The sequence below is a fragment of the Pteropus alecto genome, unplaced genomic scaffold (assembly GCF_000325575.1).
Source record: "Pteropus alecto unplaced genomic scaffold, ASM32557v1 scaffold479, whole genome shotgun sequence".
Taxonomy (NCBI): domain Eukaryota; kingdom Metazoa; phylum Chordata; class Mammalia; order Chiroptera; family Pteropodidae; genus Pteropus; species Pteropus alecto.
Window position 1 is genome coordinate 1,257,107 of NW_006492031.1, and position 8,590 is coordinate 1,265,696.

The 8,590-nt window shown below is 37.3% G+C and overlaps 1 long non-coding RNA gene across 3 annotated transcripts; it reads left to right on the forward strand.

Annotated features, from left to right (window-relative positions):
• Window positions 1-2,125: 2,125 nt before the first annotated feature.
• LOC112473509 lies at window positions 2,126-7,587 on the forward strand. Of its 3 annotated transcripts, XR_003044032.1 has the most exons (5): window positions 2,126-2,418; window positions 2,569-2,673; window positions 3,656-3,709; window positions 5,019-5,131; window positions 6,546-7,587. It is a non-coding gene; the product is annotated as an uncharacterized LOC112473509 (long non-coding RNA). The 3 variants fall into 3 exon arrangements; XR_003044031.1 differs by having other exon boundaries at window positions 3,656-5,131; XR_003044033.1 differs by lacking the exon at window positions 2,569-2,673 and having other exon boundaries at window positions 3,656-5,131.
• Window positions 7,588-8,590: the final 1,003 nt, after the last annotated feature.

An 8,590-nucleotide genomic window follows, 5' to 3' on the forward strand; every position in this document is an offset into this window, starting at 1 on the left:
TGATGTCTCCCTCAGATATACTACACCAACCAAGTTTCTTATTTCTCACATAGAGTCCAGAGGTTCATAATTTGAGTCATGAGAAAGGCAATAGTTTTAGCTTACAGAGGATGGTGAATGTCTGTATGTATACTTTCATATCTTTGGGTTTGTAATCCCCAATTGCAGCACAACAAAGTTCTCTATTAGCTTCTTGCAGAATCACCACCATTCAGGGAGGGGACTGTGGGCCTCTAAAAAGAGAAAATTTGGAAGGAATCACAATATAACCTGCCTTGATGTCTCTTGTTCTTTGGTTTAAAATTTTCTTCTTGGGAAGTGGACATACACTAATATTAATATGGTATCCCTTGTGTATAGAGCTGGTAATATATGCTATGTTGAAGACAGAAGGTAAGAAAGAAAATGTTCTTCTTCTTACAAGATAATTGAAGACACAGGTGAATAGCCATAGACATTAGACAAGTGACATAACCTATTTGGGCCTCAGTTTCCATATATGTAAAATTAATTAGTATAATACTCACTTCATAGGATTATTTAGAAGACTAAATAAGATAGTGTGTATAAAGCCCTTAGAACATAACATGATACATAAAAAGTGCTTAATAAGTACAATAATAATAACTATTGATAGTATGCATAAAGAATGGAATGTAACAAACTAGTTGTAGATAGACTCCATGAAAGAGCTTCTTACTGAAAAGACATGAAAATCTAGAAAGATTGACTTGAGGTTTAAGAGGTAAACTCAGGCTTCATAATGACAAAAACAGAAATAAACAACCTTCCCCCAAGAAAACTATTAGATCAATTCTATGATTTCACAACTTGTCAGATTTGTGAAAGATAGTTATATGTGTAAAATCACACTTGCTGGTTCATTTACAATAATTGATCCACATCCACTGTCTTCAGTGAGACACTACCTCTGTGTGCATGCAAATGTGGTGCATATGTAAGTGTTTACTGCTGCTCTGCTCTTTACTAAGATTATGAACTTTGGCATGTCCACTGGACTTTCTAGGGGAAAGAAACCTAGGATGGTTAAAAAGTGGAGGCAAAGCTAGGAAAAGTATCTAAACTTAAAAAAAAATAACACCTGCCCTAGCTGTCAGTAAACTTAGGGACTTGGCCATGGTAAACACTGGCCAGGAGGTCTCCAGAAGTACATTTATAAGGGTGCAAAAGAACAACCCAATATTAAAGACAAAAATGAGATAATAAACCCATTTTGCTACTCAAGGGCAGCATCTGAAGACTGTTCAGTGTCAAAACCTGGGACAAGCCGGGGGATAAAGATTAGTTTGTAGCTTTCCGAAGCTACTTCAACAAATATAGCAAAAAGGAGTTGGAGAGCTGTAGAAAAAGAGAATTCTGTTCTCTGGGCAAAGTGGCTAAGCCATCATCCATACTGTCTCCTCACATTGAACCACCTTCTTTGGAAATATGTCCCTAGGCAGAGTTTCCAAGTACTCCTCCATTGTTTTCCTTGTTCCCTACCAAAAATGTAAAAGAAAGCAAGAAAGCAAAAATAATGGGAGAGAGAAGGAGGAAGAAAGGAAGAAAAGAAGGAAAGAAAGAAGGAAGGAAAGAAGGAAGGAAGGAAGGAAGGAAGGAAGGAAGGAAGGAAGGAAGGAAGGGAGGAAGGAAGGAAAAAAGGAAGAAAGAAGGAAGGAAATAAAAAGGAAGGATCTCTTTTTAGGAAGTAAGGTATTTGAGTGACTTATAAAGCTTAAGTCGGAGAAGGGCAAGTTGAGGGTTAAAAATCTGAAAAAAGAGAATGCAAAACATCAAGACTCCATAGTGCCAAGAGGTTAGGTCTATTGAAAAGCCAAAGACATTTGGCTGAGCATGTAGTGAGAGAAGTGACATTGAATTCAGGCATTTCAACTCTGTGACTTTGAGTAAACTTTAAAAAACGAACAGGCTGAACTCCTAGCTGTGGTGCAGAGCAGGGTTGTGTGTCTGACAATCCTCAAAGCCTGCCCTACCTCCTCCTCTCCTGAGTCCCCTGTAACTCCCCCTTCCCACCAGGGCAATGAAGGAATGTAGGTGTACTCCACCCAGACTGGGGCTCTACCAGGGATAACAGAATTCACAGCCTGAGCTAGTGACTCAGAAAGACAAAGCATTTGCAAGGCGGGGAAAATATTAACCACTTTATTTCTGGGCTTCGTACCTGACTCCTAATTTTCAAAATGCTTTATTGTTTTCCCTTGGGTTTTCAAATTCTTTTTTACATTATCCATTTTCTTCTTTTAGTTGGCTTTGTTTTGTGTTTCTCTGCTGTGAGGAAGACAGGTGGGCAACAGAGAAAGTTCTGAGAGGGGAGAAGATCAAGGAAGCTTGAAGGAACAACTCAACAATCTGAACTTCAGTTGCATAAAAATAATTCCAGATTTGAAAAGGATTTTGGTGAGATTTGTTTATCTATCTATCTATCTATCTATCTATCTATCTATCTATCTATCTATCTATTTATCTATTTATTTATTTGAGGGGGAGGGGCGTGAGCTGTGATTCTGCCAAACAGGATATTTTGTGTCTCTCTTTCGTGATGCTTAGGTTTGTAAGTGCCCCTGAGCTCAACTACTTCTGAAGAGTTAAATCTGCGAGAAAACACTGTTTGGAAGAAGGTGTTTCACAAAAGGACAGTGAACAAGCTGCCTGGTATTTATATAATCTGGCAAAAGGGAGATTGTGTCACAAGACAGAAGCCAGTGCTCTGGAAATAAATAAAAAAAGGAGAATGAGAAAAAGGCAGGAAGGAAGAGAAGAAAAAAAGGGGCGAAAAGAAGAGAGAGAGGGAGGAAAGGAGAGATAAAGGGAGGGAGAAAGGAAGGACGGAAGGGAGGAAGGAAGAAAGAAAGGAAGGGAGGAAGAAAAAACAGAGAAAAGAAGGACAAATGAATCATAACTTGTCAACAAGTTTCCTTCTCCAGGAGGATAAGGAAATGGAGGAGGGGGAAGTAGAAAGAAGAAATATAAGTGCATATTTCAAAATTTCCCACCACTGTCTGTTAGAATCATTACACTCTGAACAAACAACCTAGCATACACATGAACTTAACCTTCAAAAACAAGCAGGTTGAAAGTTTATAGCATCTAAAACATTTTAAACAACAACAACAAACTTCCCTTGATTATGCTGTGAGGTTTCTCTGGGCATGTAAGCTTCAAAGTAACAAGAAGTCAATAATGAAAATGTATGTCAATAAGAACACATGAAAGCAACAGCTTCTGATTTAAATGAAAATGGAAAACAAGGTGAATCACTGTTTGCTCCATTACTTACTTCCAATTCAGTCATTATCTTGAACCATCCCATCCTACCTCATAAAAGCTTGAAACTCAACTTTCCAGTCTATTTTCATGAGGAAAAGTCCTTTAAAACCCTTTCTTCTTCCTACAGGGTCTTGAACTTTGAATTTAAAATATGTGTGATTGACATTAGGAAAATATTCTAAGGCATGCTTTATGTATTCACACACATACCTTCAGATGCATTTGTGCCTTCAGGTAATTTCCTCATCAAACTCAGGCACCCACACATGTGTACACTAGGCAAGCACAAATGAGCACATGTGATGAAATGTCTAGAGCCACCCAGGAAAAATGCTTTTACGGTATTTCCAACTGTTCTTCATTTCAGCGTGAAAAAAATAGAAGAGAAAAAGAAATGAAAGAAAAATCTGCCATTCACTGAGTGAGTACCTCTTACTTGTGATGCACTGGGCAAAGCACACCTTAATATTCAACACTGCAATTCATTTAGTTTAATAGCTGCATTTTTAATACATTTTAACATATTGTACATCCAAAACAATGTCTTCTGGTAAACTATCTTAGAGAAGAAAGAAGCCATTTCTATCTGAAAAGCTAGCTGTGAGAAGTTAGAAGGCACACAGCTGCTGACAGCTGGAGGACTGGTATTGTAAGGAGATCCTTGGAGAAGTGCAGTTGAGCTTGCAGTCTCTGAGACCACATGTGGGAAGACTTGTCAGCATTGATAGTTGCTTCTGCATTTGCTTGTCCAGGGCTTCCACTGCCTTTCTCTTTTATCTCATGAAAACAAACTAGTCAATAGGACTTATAGAACAAAATTACCTGATATCCAGAGCAAATTTTCTTGAGCCTTCATTCTACCTTTTGATAGATTTCCTTATGAAATATTGTGATTTTATCCTCATGCCTTGGTTACCTCTGACTTGTAGATTTTCTCTCAGGCCCTTGAAGACACTTTGTATGAACTCCAACAGAAATGGGGTAAAACCCTTAAAGACAAAGAAGGTTCTGGAAAAAAAGTTTGGGAGAGGTAAAGGGAACACAATCCCAATAGCCGGTGAAATATTTGCCCCAGGGTATCTATTCTGTTTCTCCTCATTAAGTGTTATCTCACAAAAAAGAGTAGCTTGAGCTCTGGAAACATTTCCCAGTGATTTGATCTCATGAGAATTTCCTCAGCATAAACATAAAAAATAATACAGCTAGAGAAAGCTAATAACACTTCCCAGTATGAACTGTCCCCATGCTTTGCTTTTGGATTGTGTCATTGCGACTTAGCATTGGCTAATAAAAAATGCTTTTAAAAACATATTCTGAGCAAGGAGAATAAAAGGGCGTGGGTCAGAATCTGACCAGAAGAACAGCTCCTCATTTGACTGTGTGGCTGGCCTATGTCTTGAGTCTATAGGCCCACCCTTGTTACATATGTACTCAGAAAAGCCAAAGTTCCTGCCACACTCATTTTTCAAAGGTAGCAGTCCTAGAGGAGCAATATCAAATGTCAACTATGTGAAGAGAATTTTAAACTATAGACAGGCAGTATGTTTAGAGGTTAGGGGCCAAAGAGATCAGCAATAGGTCAGGAAGTAGACTGTGAGATTGTCAAAATAAAAAAATGTTCAGGACATAAGTGGAGAACCTGGCAAGAGTGAGAGACAGTTTGTATTTACTAGGTATTGACCAACAGCAGTGTGCTGAGTCTAACTCAACTTTTTACCTTTTACACCAAGGGAAGTGATCTACTGCCTGGAAAATGGGGAATACTACTGCTTTTTCTCTGCTTTGTAGTTTACAGGTCTCATTGCAAAAATCATCTCATTTGTGCCCTCAACAACCTAGTAAGGTAAGCAGAACAGGTTACCACCTGTTTATACTCAATAGGTATTGAAGCTCAGACTAAGGGGAAGAGATTTGGCCACAGTTACTAATGGCAGAGATGGTCTCAGGGCTAGTGATGCCCAGTTCAGTGCTCTATCTGCTATAAAATATGACTCAATAACATTTTCTAGAAAGAATTGAAACACAAGATAAAAGACTGAATAAGGGCAGCTTCTGGAATTTCATACCAGGAGTTGGTAAACTTTTCTAGCAGTGCTACTATTGACTGAAAAATCTCTATCTGTTTTATGTCCCTTGGTAGTTTCTTCAAACTAGAACATCACCAGAAATAATTTATTTAGTCCACTCTGATCCTGTGATCATCTTTGAGCTCAGAAGGTGTCCCATGATTGGCAGTTGTATATGGAGACAGAGAAAGGCATTTCTTCCAAGGAGGAACTATGGGTCTTTCTCGCTACTCTCTGAGGGTTAGTGGAAAGTACCAATGAGACCACATCAAAGAAAGTTCTTTTTAAAGCATAAAACACTGTACATATTCATCTGTTAAATGGAAAAAAAATATTTTAAGTGCCCATGTTGTACTAGGTGCCATGCTAGGTGCTGTGAAACAAAGATAAACAAAATATATCCAAATAGAGAAATTTTTAAAATGTGGCAAAAGTAAGCAATTTATTGTTTGAGTATTTTGTCCTACACATTGCATAAAGCTTTGGACACAGATTGTCTTTTTATTCTTCACCACACCGTGCCAAGAAAGCAATTATTAGTGTCCCAAATTAAGATGAGGCATGAGGTTAAATAACCTGCCCAAGTGAGGGAAAGTCTGAATTTGAAGCCTGGGATTTTGGCTCCAGGCTAGTGCTGTTGCCTCCTGAGATGAGCTATAATAGAATTAGAGATGCCAGCTATGACAAAAGGGCAATGATGAGGGAGCTGGAACTGGTTTCATAGAGAAGGAGGTATTTGAAGATAGATGAGGAATTTACTAGGAGGCAATGTGATGGTAAGAAGTTCACTCCACGCTGAGAGAAGAACCTGTAAAATAGCATAAAATAATTGTGAGTTTGTGAACCAAGGAGAAGCAACAGGCAACAAGGAGTTGCTTCTTCTACCTCTTCATTTTCTTGGTTTATTTCTTATGATTTAATTTCAATGCATAGAACATTGCTTCAAATTTCAGTGTTTGTCTTTTCATTGAGTAATAATTCCATTCAAGGAAAAATTATTCTAGGTGGTAAGGAGGATCACTATGTGTTTATTTAAGATGTGGGCAAACTCTTAATCAAAACTTCTACAGTCATCTAAGCTGGCATTTCTCCCAATGTGCTTTGTTAAAACTTTTGCCTAAAAATGCTGATGAATTATTAGTTGTTCTCATTTTCATTTTGGGAGATAAGGCTTATGCTTGTTCTTTTCAGGCTCTGGAAACCGAGTCCCAGAAGTTTGGTGGTTTGGACAGAATTGCTGAAGAAATTAACAGAAAAGGATGGAACTAAAATTCAGGTTTTATAACTTTCCCTCTAGTGATTTTTATGAGATATTGACTACAAATCTGTATCTTGCTTTAACTTATTGGGAAAATCTCTTTGCAGAATATAGGATTTCAGCCGGAAATATGATTGGCAGAATAGTTCCGTTTATAGAACCTATTTATATAACCAGAATCTCCCTCTCTGGAGACCTATAAAGAAAGTTATCTTTTGGATATGACTTAAAAGAAGGCCTACCTATCCTGAAGCAAGGACATGTCTAAAATGTTCTTGATAATGACTTATGATACTGAGATTTTTAAAAATGGTTTCTTGTCTTCATAATGAAAAAGAAAAAGAAGAGAACATAACACTAAGCCATTCTTATTATCTCTGTTTACCCAGGCAAAGCATTGACCTTCAACTGTTCCTCATTTCTTTCTATTGCCTCCACCAGTTGCATGTTCTTAATGTTGTTACATAAATGAGTCTAATTAAGAACATAAGTCTCAGATGGCAGAAAATCACTTAGCTTCTCTCTATGACATGGAGTTTAAAGGAAATAGAATTAAAATTCAGAGTAGTATCACAGTATCTGTTTCTTTCTCTCATTCTCTCTCTCCTCCCACTCTCTTCCCACCCCCACTTCTCTAACATAATGATTCTCTTGACTTATATTCCTCATCAGCATCTTGCCTGTTGGATTTTCATCCCAATGCATTCTTCTTTCATAGTTTTTTTTTCCTATGCCTTACACATAATGTGAAACAGATATCTTCTAAAAGTTGCTTCCACTTTGTGTAGTAAATCATTTCCAGAGGTAAACTCTTCTCTTTTATTCTGCAGGAATTTTTTCCCTCAGGTCTCATGTTGGTCCATCCGTTCATCTTAACTGACAGTTTGTCAAGAGCAGATCTATTCAGACCAACTGTAAGCTAACACATAGGGAACATATACTCACCTCTCTTACTATCTAAGCTAAAGGATGGGGAGCTTTCTCCAGTTTTCAGAAAAAAAAATACTAGTCTCCATAAACACAAAAATTTGTGGCACACACTATTGATATCATTCTTTTCTAGGGGTATATACAGCTAAAAGAGATTTTTTAAAAAGTTAGTTCCTGTCTCTATCTCTAGGAGAATTATGTATTAGGAAAATCATTTTAAAAAATTGAAACATTGCAAAATAAGTGATTAGATTTTAAAACAGAGGTACAGGCCTAAGAGGTTACACATATTTAGGGAACGTTTGCCCTGATCAAGAGAGCTCATTAAAAAAATTAAGTTAGATTTTAAAAGATGGGTGACATTTTGACAATTAAAGAGGAAAATGAAAAACAATAATGTGAAAACTACTATTTTCTAGGCTGTGTTCTAAGTGATATACATATATGTAGTTGACCATTCAACAGCATGGGAGTTAGGGGAACCTACTGCTAGGCTGAGCCCAACATTTGCATATAACTTATGTCAGCCCTCTGCAAAAGTAGATTCCTAACTGCCAGTTGACCCTTGAACAATGCTGGTTTGAACTGACCTAGTCAGCTGAAAAAAGTCCATGTGTTAGTGGACTGGCACACACACACACACACACACACACACACACATACACTATATACACACACATATATACCATATAGATACCTACAATGTCCTACTATTAATATAATCTGTATAGAATTTTATGATGTAGTAGTATTAATATATTAATTTTGTAGGTGAGTAAATTGAACAACAGAGAAGTTAAATAGCACAAATAGGAATTAGCAGAGTCAGAATTTGAACCTAGACAGACTAGCTGTAGGGCATATTCTCTTAATCATTGTGCCATAGGATTACTACAGAGAGATAGCATGGATGAAATAGAAAAAGCTAGTTGCAAGAGGCCTGTGAAAGAAAGAATCAACCATGGCTGAGTGAAGTATGGGATATTAATATTCTTTATTTCATGAAACAAATGAATCATTTCAAAGATTAAATAAAACCTGTCATTTA